Source organism: Sus scrofa, chromosome 16 (genome assembly GCF_054392235.1).
Source record: "Sus scrofa isolate SSC_HxYL_T2T_F1_AM1 chromosome 16, Sscrofa_HxYL_maternal_Yorkshire_Landrace_v2.0, whole genome shotgun sequence".
NCBI classification, from domain to species: domain Eukaryota; kingdom Metazoa; phylum Chordata; class Mammalia; order Artiodactyla; family Suidae; genus Sus; species Sus scrofa.
The window spans coordinates 30,936,828-30,960,302 of NC_139398.1; the positions used below are offsets into that span (position 1 = coordinate 30,936,828).

The 23,475-nt window shown below is 43.2% G+C and overlaps 1 protein-coding gene and 1 long non-coding RNA gene across 13 annotated transcripts in view; one reads left to right on the plus strand and one right to left on the minus strand.

Annotated features, from left to right (window-relative positions):
- Positions 1–23,475, plus strand: part of NPR3 (natriuretic peptide receptor 3) — an 88,984-nt gene that overhangs the window by 45,590 nt on the left and 19,919 nt on the right. The gene's annotated exons all lie outside the window — the stretch shown is intronic.
- Positions 17,299–23,094, minus strand: LOC146395488 (uncharacterized). Its single transcript, XR_014831126.1, has 2 exons — positions 22,994–23,094; positions 17,299–21,788 (listed from the first exon to the last, which is right to left on the minus strand). It is a non-coding gene; the product is annotated as an uncharacterized LOC146395488 (long non-coding RNA).

The window sequence follows — 23,475 nt, forward strand, 5'->3', positions numbered from 1 at the left end:
CTGCCCTCTGTGACTCTTCAAAAGCAATTATACAGAAGCAACATACATGAACAGTAATTCGCAATCACTAAGACAAGGGTTGTTCTTTTACAGATTTGTCATATTGAAGACTTTATGTCCAGAGCTAAACTGTTTCCTCTCATATAGCTCTTATGCCAGTTTCATTTGGAAAAGGACCATTTAGGAGTTCCCGTTGTGGCTCAGTGGTTAATGAATCCGACTAGGAACCATGAGGTTGCAGGTTCGATCCCTGGCCTCGCTCAATGGGTTAAGGATCTGGCGTTGCTGTAGCTGTGGTGTAGGTCGAAGACGAGGCTCGGATCCCATGTTGCTGTGGCTGTGGCGTAGACCAGCGGCTACAGCTCTGATTAGACCCCGAGCCTGGGAACCTCCATATGCTGTTGGAGCAGCCTAAGAAAAGGCAAAAAGACAAAAAAAAAAAAAAGAAAAAAAAAAAAAGAAAAAGAACCGTTTAGAGGAACATCATCCAGGAGTCCTGTTGGCAATATAAGTAGAAGTTTAGGTTTTAAAGTGGATTTTTAAAGAGCTAAGTTGACTCAGATTTAAGGTAAAAAAAAAGGGGGGGTATTTACATAAGAATAACTGGATCTGTTTGTGTCCTGATGAGTTATTTGTAATTTATCACAATGCTGTGTGGTAGCAATTTTATACCCTTTCTAGAATCTGTTAGCACTCTTTTTATTGTAAAACAAAATATCTCAGAAAAAAGTTGAAAATATTTCGCGTTCCCGCTGTGGCACAATGAGCTAGGCATTGTCTCTGGAGCATTGGGGCACAGGTTTGATCCCTGGCCTGGCACAGTGGGTTAAGGATCTGGCATTGCTGCAGCTGTGGCATTGGTCACAACTGCAGCTCAAATCTGATCCCTGGCCTGGGAACTTCCATGTGCCTCAGGGCAGCCAAAAAAGAAAAAAAAGTTGAAAATATTTGAAGACATAAACTTGTATAGAGGGTCCAACATGGGGCTCAGTCACCTTCTTCTTCTTCTTCTTCTTTTTTTTTTTTTTTTTGTCTTTTTAGGGCCGCAGCTGTGGCATATGGAGGGTCCCAGGCTAGGAGTCAAATCAGAGCTACAGCTGCTGGCCTACACCCACAGCCACAGCAATGCCAGATCCGAGCCGTGTGTGTGAACTGCACCACAGCTCACGGCAACGCCGGACCCTTAACCCACTGAGCAAGGCCAGGGATTGAACCCGCAACCTCATGGTTCCCAGTCGCATTCGTTTCCGCTGTGCCACGACAGGAACTCCTCAGTCACCTTCCAGTGCAAGCTTGGGTAGCAGAGACTCTCTCCTCTGACTAGGATCAGCTCCCTAGTAATCTCCTGTGTTGCAGACAGCATCATTCTAGAACCAAAGGCAATCCAGCTGGGCAAGGAACCGTGCAAGAGAAGGCAGAGCTCCTTACCCTGGATTTAGGGTGAGAAAGCCTTTAGGGTGAGAAAGCCTACTGAGGGCTTCCTCTGTTGTAAAACCAGAGATGGGGGGCCACCACTTCAAGGGGCTCTCCCGTTCTCAAGTTTCTGTTATTACATGTGGAAAGTGTTTTTCTGACTTAGTCTTAATTTAGAAGTTGTATTTCATTGTCACTCTCAGGAATGGCATTTACTTACCCTTTAGTGAAAAATCAGTGTTTAACAGTTATCACAAGCTACCCACCCCAGTTTTAGGGGACGTTTTATTACAATAAACTATTCTGCTGCTTGTAATATTACATTATAAAAGTCTCTCAGCAATTTTCATTGCTCCAACTTTAAAACACAGAGGATCAACTTTTCTTCAGCGCCAAACTGGACACAATTTTGCGCTCTGAAACTGTTGTTGTATGCAAAATTCATCTTTGTGTACACAAAGTAAGTAATTGCAATGTTCTGTGTCCAGTTTTCATTTGCAAGGATCCAAGCTGCAAGTGCAGTTCTGCTAACACAAAATTAGAGCCTGTTTTTTTTAGAGCGGATCAGAAGCATTTTTAAAAAAGGGTGTCTGCAATTAATCTCAGAGGTGGCTTTTTGATGTGTCAGAGGGAGGTGTCTTAGATACAGAGAGTGCACTTTTTTTATGAAGCCATGCTGCATCCTTGGTCCATGGGCTTTCAAATTCAGTTTTAGACTTCTTAATGCAACCTCTGTTCCTGACTTGGGGTAGAATTTGGTAAATGCTGTTTTTATTTCTAACCAGGTATTCTGAGCAGAGGGCAATTTTATAACCTTGGGTATTTGCTCGCTTGAGGTTAGCAGGCCACCCATTGCTTGTTTTTTCTCCTTATTTAAAAGTTGAAAATTTCACTAATTAAACAAATATTCTGGCCGTGTCCGATGCACAGCAGCATTGTTAGGGAGGCGGGCTGTGCGCTGGGCATTCTCTTCCGCCCAGGTCTCCCTCTGACACTCATAAAAGAAGTGGGAGCCTGGCGAGCCCGCAGCTTATCTAGCCAAAGTATTTGAACAGGGACAGGGCTTAAGAAAGCATTAGGCCAGGCATTGTATTAGGGCAAAGTCCAAAATGTTAAAAACCAACACTCATTTCCTTCAAGGAGGGGGAAGGTCCAGCAGGAAAGCTTGTCTAACCCAGCTTGTGTTCTGATAGTGGTTTTGCATCAATGCGGTGTGGAGAAGTGATCAGATCGTCAATAAAATCTTGGCAGGGCCCTTCACCCCCTCTTGTATAGTATCATTTAATTGGAACTGTATATTCTTACTGCAGATTTTCAGTTAGCGCTTCAGTAAAACCAATGAAAGAGAAAAAAAAAATGCAACCAATGCAAGCAGTATTTGCCCCACTCTGGCGACAGTGTACACAGGCAGGCTTTTGTGTCTGCAAGAGCTGCATCAGAATAAGAGGACACCCCCCCCCCCCTGCCGCCCTCCACCAACACCTCCTCCCCATGCCCTCACCCCCTTTCTTTAAAGTCAGCCAGGGAATAATTTGTCCAAATGAAAAGGCTCTTTCAGGCACTGGAGGGCTTTGCTAATTGTATTTGAAAGAATAAAAAGCAGACCACAAGTTGGCTTTTAACAACAGGAAAATAATGTGTTCACATGCCAACGTATTAAGAAGATTAGTTTTATTAGGAAAATGTAATCAGGCAGAATAAGGCCTGCAAGAGGAATGGCTTATTTAAAGCTATTCTTTTTTTTTTTTTTTTTTTTTTTTCTAGCTAAAGACGTAATCAGACGGCTTTCAAAACATATTTAAATAAAGATGTACAGAAATCTAAAAAACTACATCACTTTCCTTTTCTTGACATCAAAGGGAAAAGTGCTTTAAAATTGTTTATCCTTTTAGCTTCTAAATAGCTTTTGTTGTGCTAAATTAGAATATTTTAAAAACTTGGGAATCTCCTGAGTAAAGCATTTTTGTTTGATTGTAAATACGTTTCTATTTACTTGCGATTTCCACATGTTGGCAGGTGTGGATTTATTAATTGGAAAAACGTTGTTGGGCTGGTGTTGGAGAAAAGGGAGATCCATGGCACCCAGGAGAAAGGGTTTTTCCAAGCAATCGATTTCATTTTGACCTTTCAAAAGACAATCACTCTGTTTTTATTTTTTTTTTCCACTACGTGTGGTGATGTAATTTCAGTTAGACATTTTGCAATAATGGTGACAATATACTCAAATATGCACGACTAAAATAGCCACGCAATGTGGAAATACATTTCACAATCAAAAGGTCAAGCCCCTTTACTTGTTTTTCTTCCTGTATGGTCACTGAACGGAGTCAAAGGGCATTTATTACATTTGGCCAAACTCTTTATAATGGAAGCACAATCATTCTTTCGTTCTTTTTTTTTTTTTTTTTTTTTGTCTTTTTGCCATTTCTTGGGCTGCTCCCGTGGCACATGGAGGTTCCCAGGCTAGGGGTCGAATCGGATCTGTAGCCGCCAGCCTACGCTAGAGCCACAGCAACGCGGGATCCGAGCTGCATCTGTGACCTACACCCCAGCTCACAGCAACGCCGGATCCTTAACCCACTGAGCAAGGCCAGGGATTGAACCTGCAACCTCATGGTTCCTAGTCAGATTTGTTAACCACTGAGCCACGACGGGAACTCCAATGATCGTTCTTTCTAGGGGAGTCACGTCACTGGACTAGAGACACATTACCGGTTCAACTTGCAGAGAGAACATGATCGGCTCTAACGATCATACCCACTAGCGTAAGCGAAGAAGCATGGGGCAAAAATTATAGGGGGATGAAAGCTCAGATTTCTTTTTCTTCTCTCTCTCTCTCTTTTTTTTTTTTTTTTTTTTTTTTTTTATCTTTTGTCTTTTTAGGGCTGCACCCATGGCACATGGAGGTTCCCAGGCTAGGGGGCGAATCGGAACTGCAGCTGCCAGCCTATGCCACAGCCATGGCAGTGCCAGATAGGAACTGCATCCGTGACCTGCATCATAGCTCACGGCAACACCGGATCCTTAACCCATTGAGTGAGTCCAGGGATCGAACCTGCATTCTCATGGATTGTAGTTGGATTCGTTAATCACTGAGCCACAACAGGAACTCCATCTCAGATTTCTTTATTCTGCCATTCTTCTCCTTCCTTCCAGGGCCTCAGGGCCTCAGGGCCTCAGGGCCTTCAGCATCTTCCTTTCTCCACTTTAGGGGAGAAACGCATTTACACAGAGATGCTGGGAGTACAGCAGATGAGCTTTCCCAGGCTATTTCATTTTACGGAGGAACCTGGGAAAAGAAGGCTTCAGGTAAATCAATCTAAAGGTGGATTTTGCTGTTAGGTGGGGATGAGAGAGACTTCCAAATGCCAGGATTGTGTCTTTCTATAAGCAAGCGCTGCTCGGGAAACCTTTCTTTAGGCAGGCCACCCTGTGGCTGGAGCGGTGTGCTGCTTTCCCAACACGAGCTCCCTTACACGAAGCTTTGCATTTTACTAATAGAATGGCAGAATGAATGACTGCATGACACATCACTTGACAGGAACTGGAAAGGACTGCCAGTGTGTTTGGCCCTCCAGCTTGGAAGATAGGAGGCCGACAGGCCCCTGCCAGCGTCATTGGCTGAGGCACTAACAGAGGATGCTGGTGTTGGATGCTGACAGCAGCTGCAGGGTTTTAAAGTCTTTGGGCAGGGTTCTGATCCAGAAGCCCTGGCCGTTGGTGCTGCCCTCCGTGTGGGTGGAAGAGGCGGAAGAGCCCAAGGTAGTGGTTCAGTAAAGGTTAATTGATGGGCATTCAAACAATCGATGACCCCAGGGCATGCCACCTTGTGTGCCAAAGACTTGAATCTGTGCAGTGGGGAAAACCACACTGAGTTGCTCTTGGAAGTTAAGAAAAATGATTGTAAAGGGGGTTTTAGAAGCTTAAGCGCTGTGAGTGATGGTGTCCAAAGAAAACAGCCCAGCAGCTGAGGGCAGAGCATCTCCGTGGCCCTGCGAGCAGTGTGCAGTAGCAGCTTCCATTGGCATCCTTTTCTGGGGTCCAGCCCCTTGTTAAAAGAGAGGAACTAGAATAACACACTGCTGGGGACTCAACCCCCTTCCTGGTTATGAAATGCGAAAGTGGTTTAAGCTGTAGGACATTCTTTTGGCTTAGTCTTTCTCATCTGATTCTGCCCCGCCCCCCCACCCCACCCAAGTGAACTTGCTTTATTTTGTAAAGTTCTAAAAATCTTGCTCTCATGGCCGTGATTTGGAGGTAGGGAGAAGATGAGCAGAGAACTGGTGTGTGTGTGTGTGTGTGTGTGTGTGTGTGTAATGAACAATTTCATGACTGACCTAAAATTGGGGACCTGTATTATTTCTTTCCTTTTACCCAGTTATCTCCATGTGGGATAATCACTAAATCACTGAAGTCAGCCAGCTATGTTTTTACCCGATCCTAAAGATCTTACAGACACCTCATTTATTAGTAAACAGTCCACTGTCAGATTGGCACCCTAATTTGCCCATTCTTGCCTTACAAATTATATTTATTTCAGTTGGGGCCATTTTCTCTTTTTGGTACTTGGCAGTGACATATGTTTATGGTAACCATATGTCTAAGAACTTCTTGGGCAGAACAGCTCTCAGATATGCCCTCTAGATGCACATGCATTTTTGTTGATCACTTGACCCCATGCATAGAGTTAAGCCTGGGGATTTTTTTTTTTTTTTAAGGGCCGCACCTGAGGCATGTGGCAGGCATATGAATCGGAGCCACGGCTGCCGGGCTACGCCACAGCCACAGCAGTGTGGGATCTGAGCAGCATCTTCGACCTACACCACAGCTCACAGCAATGCTGGACACTTCACCCACTGAGCGAGGCCAGGGATCGAACCCACAACCTCACGGTTCCTAGTTGGATTCGTTTCTGCTGCACCACAACGGGAACTCCCTGCCGGTGGTTGTCGATTGTACCTAACTGAATGCATTACACACTTACCGAGCTCCTCCTTTGGGCAAGGCATTGCGTCCTGTGAGGACAGTTTAGCAGAGCGGCTCTTGAAAGATAGGGAAGAAGAGATGGGTCTAGAAGAGCCTCCTCAGAGAGGCCAACACAGGGCAACCCAGCTTAAAGCTAGGAATAGACTCCTTTAGGGAATATTGAGCAAAATAACCAGGCTTGGATGGGGGAATTCTGCAGAGGAGTAGTTTGGCAAGGTCTCTCTCTCTCTCTCTCTTTTTTTTTTTTGTCTTTTTGCCATTTCTTGGGCCACTCCTGCGGCACATGGAAGTTCCCAAGCGAGGGGTTGAATCGGAGCTGTAGCTGCCGGCCTACACCAGAGCCACAGCAACGTGGGATCCGAGCTGCATCTGTGACCTACACCACAGCTCACAGCAACGCTGGATCATTAACCCACTGAGCAAGGGCAGGGACCGAACCCGCAACCTCATGGTTCCTAGTCGGATTCATTAACCACTGAGCCACGACGGGAACTCCAGCAAGGCTCTCTCTTATGAAGTCTGCCCCTCCCTTGGCTCCCGGGACACCACCGTGTCTAAGTTCTTTCTCTGCCTACGTCGCAGCCCTTCCTGGTCTCCTTTCATGACTCCTCTTTTCCATTCACTCCACAAATATTAGTGTTTCCCAAGTTCTTCCCTTGGCTCCTTTTTCTCTAAACACTTTCTGGGCGGCACATCCACCCACCTGGGTGGGATGTTCAGCTCTTTGTGGATAACACCTAAATTTCTATCTCCAACTCCAGCCTCCGTCTGAGTGGCGGGCCCCCAGTTCCAACTGCCCACTGGTACCTCTGCCTGAATAACACTGTGTCTACCTGCCTCATCCTTTCATTCGGAACTGCCCCATTCCGAGCTCTGCTGGACCACACGTAGTGGGGAAGTCAGGGAGGAGGGATGTTTGACTTCAGTGAATTTGTTCTGTACACAGAAGGAAGGAGAAAGTGAGAGACTGTAGTCAAAGAGAGATTTTCAGGGCTTTTGAAAGTAGAGCAGTTGCAGGTGGTGATAAGATGTAGGGTTTTGCAGGAGTTCCCGTTGTGGCTCGGGGGTTACAAACCTGCCTAGTATCCATGAGGATGTGGGTTTGATCCCTGGCCTTGTTCAGGGGGTTAAGGATCTGGCATTGCTGTGGGCTGTGGTGTAGGTCACAGATGTGGCTCGGATGCCATGTGGCTGTGGCTAGCAGCTGCAGCTCTGATTCAAGTCCTACCCCAGGAACTTCTATAGACTGCAGGTGTGGCCCTAAAAAGATGGAAAAAAAAAATCTAGGGTTTTGCTACTGAAATTCAGGATGGTCCATGAACCAGTGGCATCAGCATCAGCTGAGAGACTGTACAAATGAGTCTTTTGTCCCATCCCTCAGACCGACCGAATCAGAATCCGCAGTTTGAACAAGATTCCCAAGTGAACTTTATGCACATTAAAGCTTTGGTCTAGGGCATGCGTATGAGTGTGAATTGATGAAATTCAGTGGAGATGAAATACATGAAAATAAGGAACCAGGAGGCTACAATGTGGAATGAATGGATAATGCACAGGGGCACTGAAATGATTCAGTACAATTGCAACAATGTGGGCGGAGGGGAAGAATGTGAGCCGACCGCCAACCTCCTCAATGTATTCATTATATCCCGGGAGTGAGGGAGGCTCCCAGCATCAGATTACAATGATATTTGACATAGGATTTTTGACATCTTAGTTCTTTGAGAACTGAGCCTCTGATTAGGAGTTTTTCTTTTAAGTTCAGTGCCTCAACTCTTGGAAAAAATACAGCAGGCTAAATAATGATGAATTGACTTTATGAGCAGTGAGCTTAAACAGATTAAGCCTTTTGTCAACTCACATTTTTTTAAAGCAAGCCTGGAGCTAACTTTAACGATCTGGTATCCAATATCACCCTTTCTCCCTCTCCTTTAATTCTCCTTTCCTGACAGTTAATTAAAAATGTGTTTGCGAGGGCAAACTTCTTCCTTCTTTTCCCTCCTGACATGCAGATAGCAACTTGGAAATCTCACCTATGTTAGAGAACTCATATAGGTGCTCTGTCGTTGGATGCAAGTTGAAAAACAAATCAACACTGATGATGAAGCTGCTGGTTTGGAGTCAGATAACTTGAGTTCCATTCGAAGCTCTGTTCTTACTTCTGTGTGACGTTGAGTGAATCAGGCAACTGTTAAGAGCTTCAGTTTCTCTTTTTAAGGCTGCACCCGCCGCATATAGAAGTTCCCAGGCGAAAGGTTGAATCAGAGCTGCAGCTGCTGGCCTGCACAACAGCCACAGCCACAGCAACATGGGATCTGAGCTACGTCTGAGACCTGTGTTGCAGCTTGAGGCAATGCGGGATCCTTAACCCACTGAGTGAGGCCAGGGATCAAACCTGTGCCCTCGTGGATACTAGTCGGATTCTGAACCTCCTGGGGCACAACAGGAACTCCAAGGACTTCAATTTCTCATTTACACAATATGCTGGACTATAAGAGCTTGAAATTCCCTTCAAGTTGTAAACTTTTGTGACTCTGTAATTTTTTTAGGGTGTAAAGAATGCCTGTGAGGTTAAAATAAGGCATCTCCCAAAGACATGTACCCAGGGATCTCTCCTGTGCTGTGCCCAATATATTTATTTATTAAGCTCAGTGTCATTCTGCCTTTCAGAATTTAGGGACTGCCTCCATGATTCAAAATCATGATACATCTGCATCTAGAACACTCTTCGTGGTTTTGGTAACTTTCTTAAGAGAAAGGAACCTTCCTCACATGAGTAGAGTCTGTTAGCCCTAAATGTTTTTAGAAAGAAATAGAGTATCTTTTCATTGCCCAAGGAAGTCAAACGGTTTTCTTATGAAATAGACTAAAGCGATCAGTCTCTTCAAAACGTTAGGTAGCACGATCCCGACTTGTGAAGAATATGGGGCATTTCTTGAAATTTGAAAACATAACTGAATTCGCAGACTGTAGACCTGCAGGGATGCTTTCGGGAGAGTTTCAAGGGATGACTGTTTTTCCCGGGAGTTAGTCAGCATGTGAAACTCATTACTTGCGTCGTTTCCAAAGGCCGTCTTACCATGGGTTCCAGAATGATTTAGAGCAGTTCATTATGATGGATCCTAAGTGGGATTCCGAGAGTGTTGACCTTCTGGTGTGCTGCCTTATTCTTGAACGTTGATGTTTGAGACCCACGAAAGTCTTTTGAAAATTATTGGTTTAAAAATTGGAAAAAAAAATTCATTCAATGATAGAAAACAAGTGGATTGGACAACACATGAAGGCTGACCTTATTATTATGGATTTTCATCTGTTCTTATAGCACTGACTGTGGAAAGTTTTCCACAATTTTCCAGGCTTGGGATATTCATTTAAGGAATTGATTAATACACTTTTTGTTATGGGAACTTTTAAATATAGACAAAAATAGAAGCTCAGTTTTGTGAAACTCCGTGTCCTTGACACCCATCTTCAATAATTAATCGACTCAGTCTAATTTCATCTATAACCTTTTTCCCCAGCCTTACTCCAAGCTCTGGTAATTTTGAAGAAAGTTTTAAGGCATCCTTATTTCATCTGCATTTTAATATATGTCTAAAAGATAAGTCCCTTGATTATTTTATTTTTTTATCTAATGTTTTTTATTTTTATTTTTTCATTATAGCTGGTTTACAGTGTTCTGTCAATTTCCTGCTGTACAGCATGGTGACCCAGTTACACATACATGTATAGACTCTTTTTTCTCACAAGTCCCTTGATTATTTTACTAAAATAAAATTTATATATAGTGAGATCATAGCTCTTAAGTGTATAACTTGTTCAGCTTTGATAAATGTATGTCCATGCAACTACTGCTTCAGATAAGATACAGGAAATTTGCAAGAGCACATACGGTTCTCTCATCTCCCTTTCTAATCAATGTCCACCCCGTAGGCAACCACTCTTCTTTTGTCCCTTCATCTTTATGGAGGTATACTTGACAAATGAAATTGCATATATTTAAGGTGTACAACATACTAATTTGATGTATGTGTATTGTGAAATGATCACAATAAAGTTAGTTGACACATCTATCACCTCATATAGTTATCTTTTTCATTTTTATTTTCTGGTGGAGAGAACATTTTAAGATTTACTCTCTTAGGAAATCACACATATACAATACGGTATTGTTTTGTTTTGTTTTGTTTTTGGTCTTTTTGCCTTTTCTGTGGCCGCTCTCATGGCATATGGAGGTTCCCAGGCTAGGGCTCAAATGGGAGCCATAGCCACGGGCCTACACCAGAGCCACAGCAACACGGCATCCAAGCCGAGTCTGCAACCTACACCACAGTTCACGGCAATGCCGGATCCTTAACCCATCGAGCAAGGCCAGGTATCTATCGAACCCGCAACTTCATGGTTCCTAGTTGGATTCGTTAACCACTGAGCCACGATGGGAACTCCACAATACAGTATTGTTAACTCTAGTCACCTTGCTGTACATCAGAGCCCCAGAACTTATTCATCTTATAACTGAGACTTTTTACCCTTTTACCAGCATCTTCCCATTTCTCCCACTCCAGTCCCTGGCAACCACCACTCAATTCTCTTTTCCTATGAATTTGACTCTTTTAGATTCCATACAAGTGACATCATATAGTATTTGTCTCTGTATGACTTGTTTTACTTAGCTTAACACCCTCCACATTCAGCCAAGTTGTTGCAAAGAGCAGAATTTCCTTATATTTTTTCATGACTCAAACCTATTTGTCTGTCTGTCTATCTATCTATCTATCATCTATCTATCTCATATTTTCTTTAATCATTCATCTGTCAGTGAATACAGGTTGTTTCTGTATATTAGCTGTTGTGGATAATGCTGCAGTGAACACAGAGTGAGGTTGTCTCTTCCAGGTACTGATTTCAGTTCCTTCAGATACATACCCAGAAGTGGCATTTGTGGATCATATAGTAATTCTATTTTTAGTTTTTTTGTGAAAATTCCATAGTGTTTTCTATAAAGGCTGTATCAATTTAAATGCCCACCAACTGTGCCCAGAGCGTCCCTTTTTCTCTACATCCTCACCAACATTTCTTTTCTCTTTCTCTCTCTCTTTTAATAATACCATCCTAACAAGTGTGAAGTGATATTCATTGCTGTTTTGATTTACCTCTCCCAGATGTTTAGTAATGTTGAGCATGTTTACATATACCCGTTGTCCATCTGCATGTCCTCTTTGGAAAAAATGTCTCTTTGGGTCCTCATTTTGTTAATCAGGTTATTTGTTTTTTTTGCTATTGAGTTAATGAGTTTTTAAAAATGTGTTTTTGATATTAATGCCTTATCAGATAGGAACTTTGCAATTATTTTTTACCATTCTATAGGCTGCCTTTTCATTTTGTTGATGTTCCTTCATTGTGTAGAAGCTATTAATTTATTCACATTTCATCAGACTGTAGTTTATTTACAATGTCCTGTTAGTTTCAGCAGAGTGAATCAGTCACAAGTTTTTTAGTTTGATGTAGTCCCACTTGTTTATTTTTGCTTTTGTGGCTTGTGCTTTCCATGTCATAGCTAAAAAATCATGGCCAAGACCAACATCAAAGAGCCTTCCCCCTGTGTGTTCTTATAATTGTTTTAAGGTTTCTGGTCTTACATTTAAGTTTTTCATCTGTTTTTAGTTAATTTGTATGAGTGGTATGAGATAGGGGTCTAATTTCGTTCTTTTGCTGGTGGATGTCTAGTTCTCCCGGACCATTTATTGAAGAGACTATTCTTTCTCCATTGTGTATTTTTGGCTCCTCATCAAAGATTAGTTGACTGTTTATGTGTGGGTTTATTTCTTTGCCTATGATTCTGTTCTATTAATCTATGTGTCTATTTTTATGCCAGTACCATACTGCTTTGATTACTATAGCTTTATAGTATAGTTTTAAATCAGAAGTGTGATGCCTCCACATTTGTTCTTTCTCAAGATTGCTTTGGTTGTTTGGGTTCTTTTATGGTTCCAAACAAAGTTTTGAATTGTTCTATTTCTGTGAAAAATGCCACTAGAAATTTTATAGGGATTGCATTGAATCTATAAATCACTTTGTGCACTATGGGATATTTTAACAATATTAATTCTTCTAATCTAAGAACATGTGATATCTTTTCCTCTTATTTGTATTTTCTTCAATTTATTTCCATTTATCTTTTACCTCTCTGCGTAAATTTATTCCTACATATTTTATTGTTTTTGCTATAACTGCTCTTATTTCTTTTACCATATATTCATTTTGCTCATTCTTGAATTCATATAGTACATACTAAAAGAGTGGAATCATGCAGTATATTCTCTTGTGTCTGATTTCTTTTACACCATATATTGCTTTTGAGATTTTTGCATGATGTTGCATGTGTTAATATTCATTCTTTTTCTTTTTTTACATTGCTAAATAATATTCTATTGTATAGATATACCACAGTTTGTTATTTGTTCTCCTGCTGATAGACATCTTTCCCCCCAGTTTGGGACTATCATGACTAAAGCTGTAAAGAACGTTCTGGTATAAGTCTTTGCGTGGACATAAGTTTTCATTTCTATTGTGTAAATACCTAGGAATGGAATTTCTGGGTCACAGCATATATGTATGTTCAACTGTATAAGAAACTGCCAAAATGGTATCGTTTTACATTCCCACTGGTAACGTATGGGAGTTAGCTGTCCTTACCTACTCTTGGTGGTGTAAAAATTTTTAATTTTAGCTATTGTGATGGATGTAAAATGATATCTCATTGTGGTTTTAAATTGTATTCCCTGGTGACTAGTGATTTTTGAGCCTCTTTTCCTGTGCTTATTGGCTACTTCATTTTTATGATCTGTCCACTGAGGTATTTTACCCTATTTAAAAATCGAGGTTTTATCTTTTTTAAAAATTGATTTAGTTTTTGTTTAATGCTCTAGATATAAGTTGACTACGTGTATAATGTAATTTTCTCTCTGACTTTCACTTGCTTTTTTCATAGTTTTAATGGTGCTTTTTTGATAAACAGAGTTTTTAATATTGAAGGTGTTTTTACATGTTTAGTGCATTTTAAAATATTCTTCCCTAAGAAAAATTTGCCAGCCCTGAAGACACAAAGATAGTCTCCTGTTTTCATTCAGAGCCTCGTAGTTTTAGCTTTTATATTTAGATTTGTGATATATCTGAAATGAATTTTTGTATATGCTGAGAGGTAGAAATAAATTTAAGGGAGTTCCCGTCATGGCTCAGCGGTTAATGAATCCGACTACATCCATGAGGATGAGGTTTGATCCCTGGCCTCGCTCAGTGGGTTAAGGATCTGGCATTGCCATGAGCTGTGGTATGGGTCTCAGAAGCAGCTCGGATCCTGCATTGCTGTGGCTGTGGTGTAGGTCAGCAGCTGTAGCTCCAATTCATTCCCTAGCCTGGGAACCTCCATATGCTGTGGGTGTGGCCCTAAAAAGCAAAAAAAAAAAAAAAAAAAATTAGTTTTTTCCTGTATTTTTATCAATTTGTCCTGTTACCATATGTTGAAAAAGACTGCTTTTCACATTGCATTGCTCAAATGCCTTGGTTAAAACTCAGGTGACTGTTATAAGTGTGGTTTTAGACTTTTTTCTGTTTTATGCCAGTTTCACATTGTCTTGAATGATTTGGCTTTATAGAAAATCCTGAAATTGGGAAATGTGAGTTCTCTAATTTGTTCCTCTCTGTTCTAGTTTTGCCTACTATATTTGTTTTGCTTATTCTAGTTCTTTCCTTTTTCAATGTAAATTTTAGAATCAGCTTATCAATTTCTACAAAAAAGTTCCTGGGATTTTTGATTTGGATTATATTGAACTGTAGACCAACGTGGAGAAAACTGACATCTTAAATATATTGAGTCTTCCAATCCATGAGCATGATATACCTCTCCAAATAACTAAGTCTTAATTTTTCTCAGTAATGTTTGTAGTTTTCTACATGGCAGTCCTACATATCTTTGATTAAATTTATTGCTAATAATTTTATGTCTTCTGATATAGCCATATAAGCAGAATAAAAAATTAATCTTCCAATTATTTTTTTGTAGTATATACATAAATATAATTGGTGTTTGTATATTGATTTTGTATGGTTTCTGTTCTTTAGATTGGGATATTTATTATTGATCTATCTTTGAAATCACAGACAATCTTTTAAGCCTATCCAGTGAATATTTGTTTTTTCAATATTGTGCTTATCAGTTCTAGAATATCCACTTGCTCTTTATTATAGCTTTCATTCGTTTCCTGAGATTCCCCATTTGATCACTTTTTTGGGCCATTTTCTCTTTGAGTCCTTAAACATACCTTTAAGGTTCTCATCTGCTAATTCCAACATCTGAATCATCTCAGGGAAACTTTCTAGTCACTATCTTTTTCTTGGCTATAAGTCACCTCCTCTGCCTCCGCATGTCTAGTGCTTTTTTGATTTTACCGTGGATATTGGGGATGATACGTTACAGAGATTGTGTTCAGTTATTTTCCTCTGAAGAGTAAATTTGGTTCTGGCAGGCAGTTTTACTGACTGATCACCCTGAACTTTTGGAAACGTTGTTTTATTTTTTTCTTAGGAAGGAGGAAACTGACGCTATTTTGGTTGTCTTTTAGTCTTAGGATGAATCCTTAGTCTCTGGACAGTCTTTACTCCCATGTAGGGTTTACTGGGAAGCCTAAGGTCTTGATAAAGTTCCTCTAACTTGCTGGGATTCAAGCTCCAGCCTTTTCCATGCAGAAGGCAAGAAGGCAGCAGTTCAGATATTCCTCAGCTTCTTTAGCCTTGTAGTTGTTGCTTTTTTTTTTTTTTTTTTTTGCTTTGTAGGGCTGTACCCACAGCATATGGAAGTTCCTAGGCTAGGAGGTGAATCGGAGCTGCAGCTGCTGGCCTACACCACAGCCACAGCAACTTAGCATCTGAGCCATGTCTGTGACCTACACCACAGCTCACGGCAATGTTGGATCCTCAACCCACTGAGTGAGGCCAGGGATCAAACCTGCTTCATCATGGGTACTAGTGGGGTTCATTACCACTGAGCCACAATGGGAACTCCCCCCATTTGTTGCTTTCTGCTGGACTCCTTGGCGTCTCCCCTGTGTCAATGAAGTTTGAGAATTAATTAGGGGCAGCTGAAAATTGTGGAAAAATTTGGGTGCTCCTTCCTCTGTGGGTCGTCGTCTCAGAATTTACTCTCTCATTGTATGTCCTCAGTCCCAGCTTTGAACCACATCCTCTGATCTCTCAAGCCAATAAGTCCGTGACTTTCTGCTTGAGTTCCAGGTGTTCCGTGCTCCTTGGACCAGGTGTACCCTCAGAGGAGAAGCCAGATACATTTAGTTCTTTCGCAGTGCGGTCCCTTCTTGAAAGGGTCAAATAGCCTCCCCCTACTGCTTGCTTTTTGGCACTTTCCAGTGCCTTCAATTCAATATTTAAAAATATATTCATTTAGCATTTTTAATATATTCTTTTAAAAATACTTTGTCCAGAGTGTATACTTTTTTTTTTTTTGAAGTTAAACTGACACAGACTACTCTGCCACCCCTAGGAAGAGTGCAGGCCCTGGCATTCCCATCTTTATCTCCTTCTGCTCTCCCATCTGCTGCAGAAGCCAGAGGACAAGGGGACCCAGCTGATATCTGTGTATGTCAGCCTTCCAGGGCAGAGCTGACTGGAGCAGGGTGGAAGGTGGATCTGGAGGGGGTAACTTGAGAACATCCAGCAAAGCTGAGTAGGAGCATGAGACAAGGCCCTTGGGGAGGGTACTCTAAGCCCAGGGGCTAATGTGTCAAGGTACCTCGTGGCACGCTCAGAGAATCCAAGAGATTTTGTAAGGAGGAGGGCACAGAGTTTTATTTAGGGATGTGGCTAATAATAGAGCGTGTTCTTCACCTCCTGAAGCATTTAGACTTAATGCTCTAGCTGTTGAGAACCCTGGAGGTCACCGGTAGGAAGGGCTGGATGAGGAAGATGCACAAGACTCAGCAGCCAGGGAAGGAGGCGTTTCAGGATGGGAGGAGGGTCCCGGCATAAAGAGGAAGGATGATCCAGAAACATGGAAGCCTGGGGTCAGCATTGTGTGAACAGCACCATATACACTCTGCAGTAGCCATGGAGCCCACTGGACTGTTCGTTGTCACAGCCTTCATACAGAGAAGCACAGTAGGTTAATCACATTTAGCAGATTTCTGTCAAGGCAGGAACATGTGTGGCTCCTTTCAGAAGGACTTCCGTCTAAGGTGTTTATTTTTATTTTTTATTTTTTTTGCCATTTCTTGGGCCGCTCCCGCGGCATATGGAGGTTCCCAGGCTAGGGGTCGAATCGGAGCTGTAGCCACCGGCCTACGCCAGAGCCACAGCAACGCGGGATCCGAGCCGCGTCTGCAACCTACACCACAGCTCACAGCAACGCTGGATCCTTAACCCACTGAGCGAGGCCAGGGATCAAACCCACAACCCCATGGTTCCTAGTCAGATTTGTCAACCACTGCGCCATGACGGGAACTAAAGTGTTTATATTATACAAAAAGTTTTGATACTTAGAGAAATAATATTTAAGAATCTGGAATATTTGCTTGTATGAAACATCTTCCCCCCCCCAACAAGTCTGGGTACATGAAGCTTTGTTACATTTATTAATAATTATTAAGGTTACTATTATTAGCAAGAATCAAGGTCATATAGAATAAAGACCCTCTTAAACCAAAGCCGTCATGTTTCATATTGAGCTCTGGTTAGAAAACATCAAATAGGTAGATCTTTTATTACCACCCTTGGTTGCTGGTGTGTTTGGAGCGCACGGGTCTCTGAGTAGGACCCTCAGCCTTCACGTCCAGCTTGTTTGGATGCTCATTTGGTTTAGTACGCCTTTTAACTCACAGCTGGGGCACGGTCAACTTTATTAATTAATTTATTTTGCTGTCGTGGGCATCATTCCACTTTAATATTTTTGAAACAGTCTCAAACTTAGAGAAATTTCAACACCAAAAAATTTTTTTCCTGAATTACTTCAGAGTTAAGTGACGATTTCAGAGTAAGTGACTAACTTGTTGACTCATCACCTCCCAATATTTTAGTATCTATTTCCTACAAACAAAGCTCTTCTCTCTTATCACCACGATCAGTCATCAAACCCAGGAAGTTAATACTGATATGTGACTATTGTCTACTGTATCCTTGGATTTCAGTTGTTTTGCCATTTGTCTAAGGTCCTTTCCAGCAAAAAGATCCACTTCAGAATCATGTCTTGCATTTAGTTGTCACGTCTTTAGTATCCTTCAGTCTAGAGCAGTTCCTCATCTTTTCCTTGATTTTCATGACCTTGACATATTCAGTTTCTGCCCAGTTGTTTAGTAGAATATCCCTCAATGTCAGTTTGTTGATGTTTCCTCATGCTTATCTTCAGACTACCCCTCTTTGGCAGGAATATCATGGAAATAAAGGTTCAAGGTCAACTTTGGCTGAGTCTGAAATCTGGATTCGCTTGATCTGAGTCATGCTGTGTTAGCTGCTGGTTTAAATATTTGCTTGAGAGATGAGGAGCAATTAGCATGTTGCTTCATGTTCCTTGTCCTCTTTTCTTCTTCCACCTTCTGCTCTCTCAGCCCATCTCCAGGTAGAGGTTCTGTCCTTCTCTGACCTTGAAGTACACTGTCAATCTTAGTCTTCTCTTTTATAGACCCTCGTTGGTTTTTCCAAACTATGTACTCCATTCGTAGAGCTACTCAAAGTACCAGCCAGTTGGAACAGAAACCAGAGCACAGAGCTGCCTTCCAGTATCAGCTGGCTGAACATATGCGCCAGTAGGATAGATGTTTTAACAAGGCAGGCCTGGTTTGGACCCCTACTTTAGAACCTGCCTACCCAACACTTTCTGGCATTTTGATGCCATCCGCTGACTAAGATCTTTCTGTTTAGGATGTTAATCAGAATCTCTTTCATAGGATAATAACAGTTCCCATCTATGCAAATTTGGGAAGGACTAAACACAGTAGAATGTAAATTCTGTTAAGTTCAGCTCTAGAATGTAGAAGATGTTCAATAGAATTTAGCTGCCAGTTGTTACCTGCAAGTAAAGAGAATTGCTTGACTTTGCTCAATCTAGCATTTTGTAAACTTGTTAAACCACAGCAGTACTATTTCTAGAGCCCTCTGTTAACATTTTAAGGAATGCTGCTGCTTATTTTAAGGAATCCAGCTGGGGAAGCTCTGAATTAAGACCTGAACAGAATTCAGCTGCTGACTGTTCACAGTGAGTGAATAAATCAGGGATGCTTGCACTAGGAGTTGGGGTTCTGGATCTTAGCTTAGTCCTTACCGCACCTTGAAACTGCTTGAATAAAAAGGGAGAGGTTTCATTTTAAGACACAAGACAGACGTGAAGAAAGTCATTTTTATACAAAGCCTGGAGTTTGCTCATCTCTTCCTTGCAATCACATCCCAGGTGACTCAGTTCAGGGGGAGCTACCTGAAGCTCAGGACCAGCTTTAAAGGATGTCACCCAGTTGGAGAAATTAGAATTTACATGCTCCTTCTGACTTTGGTCTTTTAGAAGTAATGCAGCCAGAAGTTGTCCTCCTGTGTTCCCTGGTCTCCGTCTCCCTCTGTCTTGGGGCTGCCTCACTGCCCAGCAGAGCGTACAGGGTGCCTGCTGCCTGCCTTTGCCCTTCCCCCTTTGGGCTTTGGTGTCTGTGTTTACTTGACACTGTGCCTGACGGGAACATAGACCCCTGGGATATGAGGTCAGCGAGTGTCCAGAACATTCTGTGGGGGTCAGGTCGCCAAGCTTTCCAGAGCCACATCCGGTCAGGCACTGGTGGGACATCAAGGTCAAGGGCAGATATTGCTCACTTGATCACCTGAAAGCCAGGGATGATTATGTCATTATGTATGAGCATTTCTCAACTAAGCCTTCAAGAGTGTTGGGTGATGAGAAGCATCCATATATGACGTGTGTGCGACACATTCAAATGTATCAGATGACTGAATTCCCTGCCTAAGCATCGGGAGAATTTTTAAAAGTCATTCTCATGTCCTTATGCTCCACACCCACTAATTCCAGGAGTCCCCGTCCACAGCGTTGTCTCCACCCCGCTTCTCCTCACAAGCAGGCTGGGTGGCACTTCTGGCTGAGGTTTGCTGTCTGCCAGCGCTCACACCTGCAGTGTTGTTCCCGTCCTTAAAAGAGCAGCCGGGGGCTGTAGTGGGAGATGCATGTGGGGTCAGAACTTGACTTCATGATCTTCCCAGGACTGCTTTTGTTTAATGATCCATGTTGTGGTAGGTAATGAGAGAGAGAAAAAAAAATATGCTTCTGTTTGCAGGCAGTGACACTTTAGGCTAGGAGATCTGAGTTCATTTAGCAGTCAAGGGCACTGCTATAGGCGCAGACCTGAGCCCAGGATGGAGACAGTCCTTTTGGCAACCTGTGGCCAAACCCCACCCCAAAGAAGTCTGCCAGACGATATGGTGACGATATGGCCATGCACGGGGCTGGACCCCGGCGCTCGCCCAGGCCTGCTGCCTGTTAGGAAGCCACTTGCCCTCTGCATCTCCTCGGAGTTCTCTAGGATAAGGATGAAGACGTTCCATTTCACTTTACACAAGGCTGAAATACGTCAGAAAGTGGCCAAGTGTGAACGGCATGAAGGCAGGCCCCGTACCGAAGAGCAGACGTTGGGGTGTCTGCCAGCTAGAGAACCTCTCTTTTGATGTTGAAAAATTTGTGCTAGCATGTGATTTATGGAAGTTCCTGCTGTTACCCTCAATGGTAGACTTTTAATTTTATGCTTCAAAAGGAAATTGAATGAAAACAGCATCTGTATTTTTAGTGTACAGGGGTCACGTGTAGTGTTCATCAGATGCATAATATCCTTTAGCCTTTGGCCTACCCGTGCAGCATGCCCAGCCTGCTTTCTTCTGCAGTCCGCTCTCTCCCATGGCCTTGGAGGGCAGGACCAAGGTTCCTTTTCAGGTTCTTATTACTAATCATTCAAGATGAAGCTGCCGCCGATTCTGCCCTGATAGGGAGAGGCCGGTCCTGGACCCATCTCTTTTCTTACCTGCCTGTCATCCAACGTTTCCTTTCCTCGGTCTCCCCTTTAACTGAAGTGGGGGTTAAAGGCCATGTCTTTTCAAAAGGCTCTTAAAAAATGCTGCCCAACACCCTCTGCTTTCCTCATTCGCACTGGAAACCACTGGTTTGCAGTAAGGAAGATGGAACGATCTTATGATAGGTTTGCATACACGTGACCACCACAGGCCAAGCCCTGGGACCACCTGGCCTTACGCTTAACTTTTTTTTCTTTCTCTTGCACTTGACTCTGATAACTTGCTCCCACTGGCCTCCATCTGAGGGCTTTCCAGGCGTTCTCAGATATCCAGACGCCCCTGGGAACTAGATGACTGCCGGGTTATTCGCTCTCACTTTACAGAACAGCTGAGGCATGTAGGATTCTCTGCTTACTTGTTTGGAACACAACCATTGAGGAATTCACTGATGCATGTGTCTCCCCAAAGAGAAATGAGAAAGACTCACTGTCACAGTGAAGGGCCATGTCAGGAATGGCAACTCTTTATGCTCAGTTAAAAAAGAACTAGATTTTTTTTTTTAAACTGAAGTATAGTTGATGTACAATATTATATGAGGTTATTGATGTACAGTATATTGGGTCATAATTTTTTTTTAGTGGGTCATGATTTTTAAAAGTTAGGCTTCATCTATGGTGATTATAAAATATGGCCTATATTCCCCACATTCTGCAATATATCTTTTAGTACCTAATACCTAGGTATGTTATTAGGTATGTTTTATACCTAAGAGTTTGGACTTCTTCCTTCCCAACACCTACTCCCCTCCCCTCCCCTCTCCCCACGGGTAACCACTAGTGTGTTCTCTATACGGGGGACTCCACTTTGGAAAAGAACTAGCTTTCTATTTAGCTTTCCCCATGATAGACAATTAAAACGAAACCACACAAACAAACAGACGTGGCTGTGAGGTGCTATTAGAGAGACAGGCCAAAGGCAAGATGGCTTTCTTTGACTTGGAATAGCTGCCCCTGGCCAGCTCCAGAGGCCAGAAGCAAGAGAACTGAGAGGAAATGATGGGAGAGCCTGCGTCCTCATTCTGGCGGGCTGCCCAGACTGAGTGGCAGATGGTGAATGATTTCCACCTTGTTTGAATGAGAGGCACCTGATTGGATACACAGCACAAACCATTACCACCTCGGGGCTCATCCCCCAGGGCGTCCACTTCTCTGCTGCCTTGTGTAGTGTCTGTCTCCGTGCCCGTGTGGAGCGGCCGTGCTCTTTCGTGGAGATTGTAAACTCCTAGGGCTCGTGAACCATATTGTTCTCTCTCTCTTTTTTTTTTTCCCCCATTTCTAGGGCTACTCCCATGGCATATGGAGGTTCCCAGGCTAGGGGTCGAATTGGAGCTGTAGCCAGCTGCATCTGCAACCTACACCACAGCTCACAGCAACGCCGGATCCTTAACCCACTGAGCAAGGGCAGGGACCGAACCTGCAACCTCATGGTTCCTAGTCGGATTCGTTAACCACTGTGCCACGACGGGAACACCAGTATTGTTCTCTTAACTGTGTTTGTTCAGCATGGAGCAGGTGAATGGCTACCTTTAGGAACTGAATAACGACTTAGGGCTAATGACAAAAAAGAGAGGCTTTCTGGCTAGCAATGAGGCTTCACACTAGAAAGAGCCCAGTCAGAAGAGGGAGTCCTGTTTTCTTCCATTAGTAACAACAGCATGATCTGCTGGTCAGGACTCTGAGGTCCAAGTGTTGTTCTGACCAGAAGTGGGGGACAGACCAGAGGACCTTGGTCCTTTCAGCCTGGAGGTCCAGTGGAACGTGTCCCAAAGGCAACTTAATAGTCGGGATTTATTTGTCTCCCTCGCTTTTTTTTTTTTTTAATTTGCACTTCCAATTTCCAGGGTCTGTAATGTGCTAACGGGCTTTCCTCCCATTAAAAAGCACGTGTGGATGTGAGAATGTTCTCCTCGAGAAACGACAGTCTCTGGGGTTTTGCTTCTGGGTTGAGGTCCTATGAGGTAGGTGTTGTGAAGCCTCCCCCGCAGCAGGCTGGGGTGCAAGTGAACGCCGGTGGGGGCCAGCAGCTCTCCTGCTAATTTTGGCAGGAGAGGGAGACACACTCAGCCACTCTGAGAGGAAAGAAGGTACATTTTGTGATTTGCTTGCAAGGGAAGATAAGGCGTGTTTTCAAACCTGAGCATGTGTTCAGAAGCTATCTATTCTCTTCCGCCTTTAAACCTGTTGGGACCAAAGCAATCTGAGTTTCTGTTTTTCAGCCAGATAATTGATCTTCCCATCCTGAATTGTAGAGGGGGAGGCTCAGAGGGCATATCAAGAAAGAAGGGAGGAGAGTTCCCGTCGTGGAGCAGTGGTTATTGAATCTGACTGGGAACCATGAGGTTGCGGGTTCGATCCCTGGCCTTGCTCAGTGGGTTAAGGATCCTGCGTTGCTGTGAGCCGTGGTGTGGGTCGCAGATGAGGCTCGGATCTGGCGTTGCTGTGGCTCTGGCGTAGGCCGGTGCCTATAGCTCTGATTAGACCCCTAGCCTGGGAAACTCCATGTGCCACAGGAGCGGCTCAAGAAAACGCAAAAAGACCAAAAAATAAAGAAAGAAAGAAAGAAAGAAAGAAAAAAAGAAAGGAGGGCAAGGGCCAGATAGGGGGTGGTGCTGGGCACCTGTCCATTACTTTGGGTGGCCAATGGCAGCACGGTGGCCCTGGGTTAGGATTCTGAGAAGGAGGCGGACAGGTGATGTCCAGCAGCTGGTAGCTGACAATCTAAGTAGGGGCTGTCCTTGGCTCCCTAGGAACTGGAAATATAGATGGAACAACCCTCATTACAGGATGCAGGGAGACTGAGGGAGGACGATGCTTTTTAGGTCCTCAAAGTAAGGAATGGATTAGGCCACAGCTTTTCAAAGGCATCTTATGCCTCCCATAATCCACCATTCTGTCTTTCTGCCCTCCGTAGCAGGGGGTGGGGTGGGGTGGGGGGGTTCATACAAATATCAAAGAGAAGATA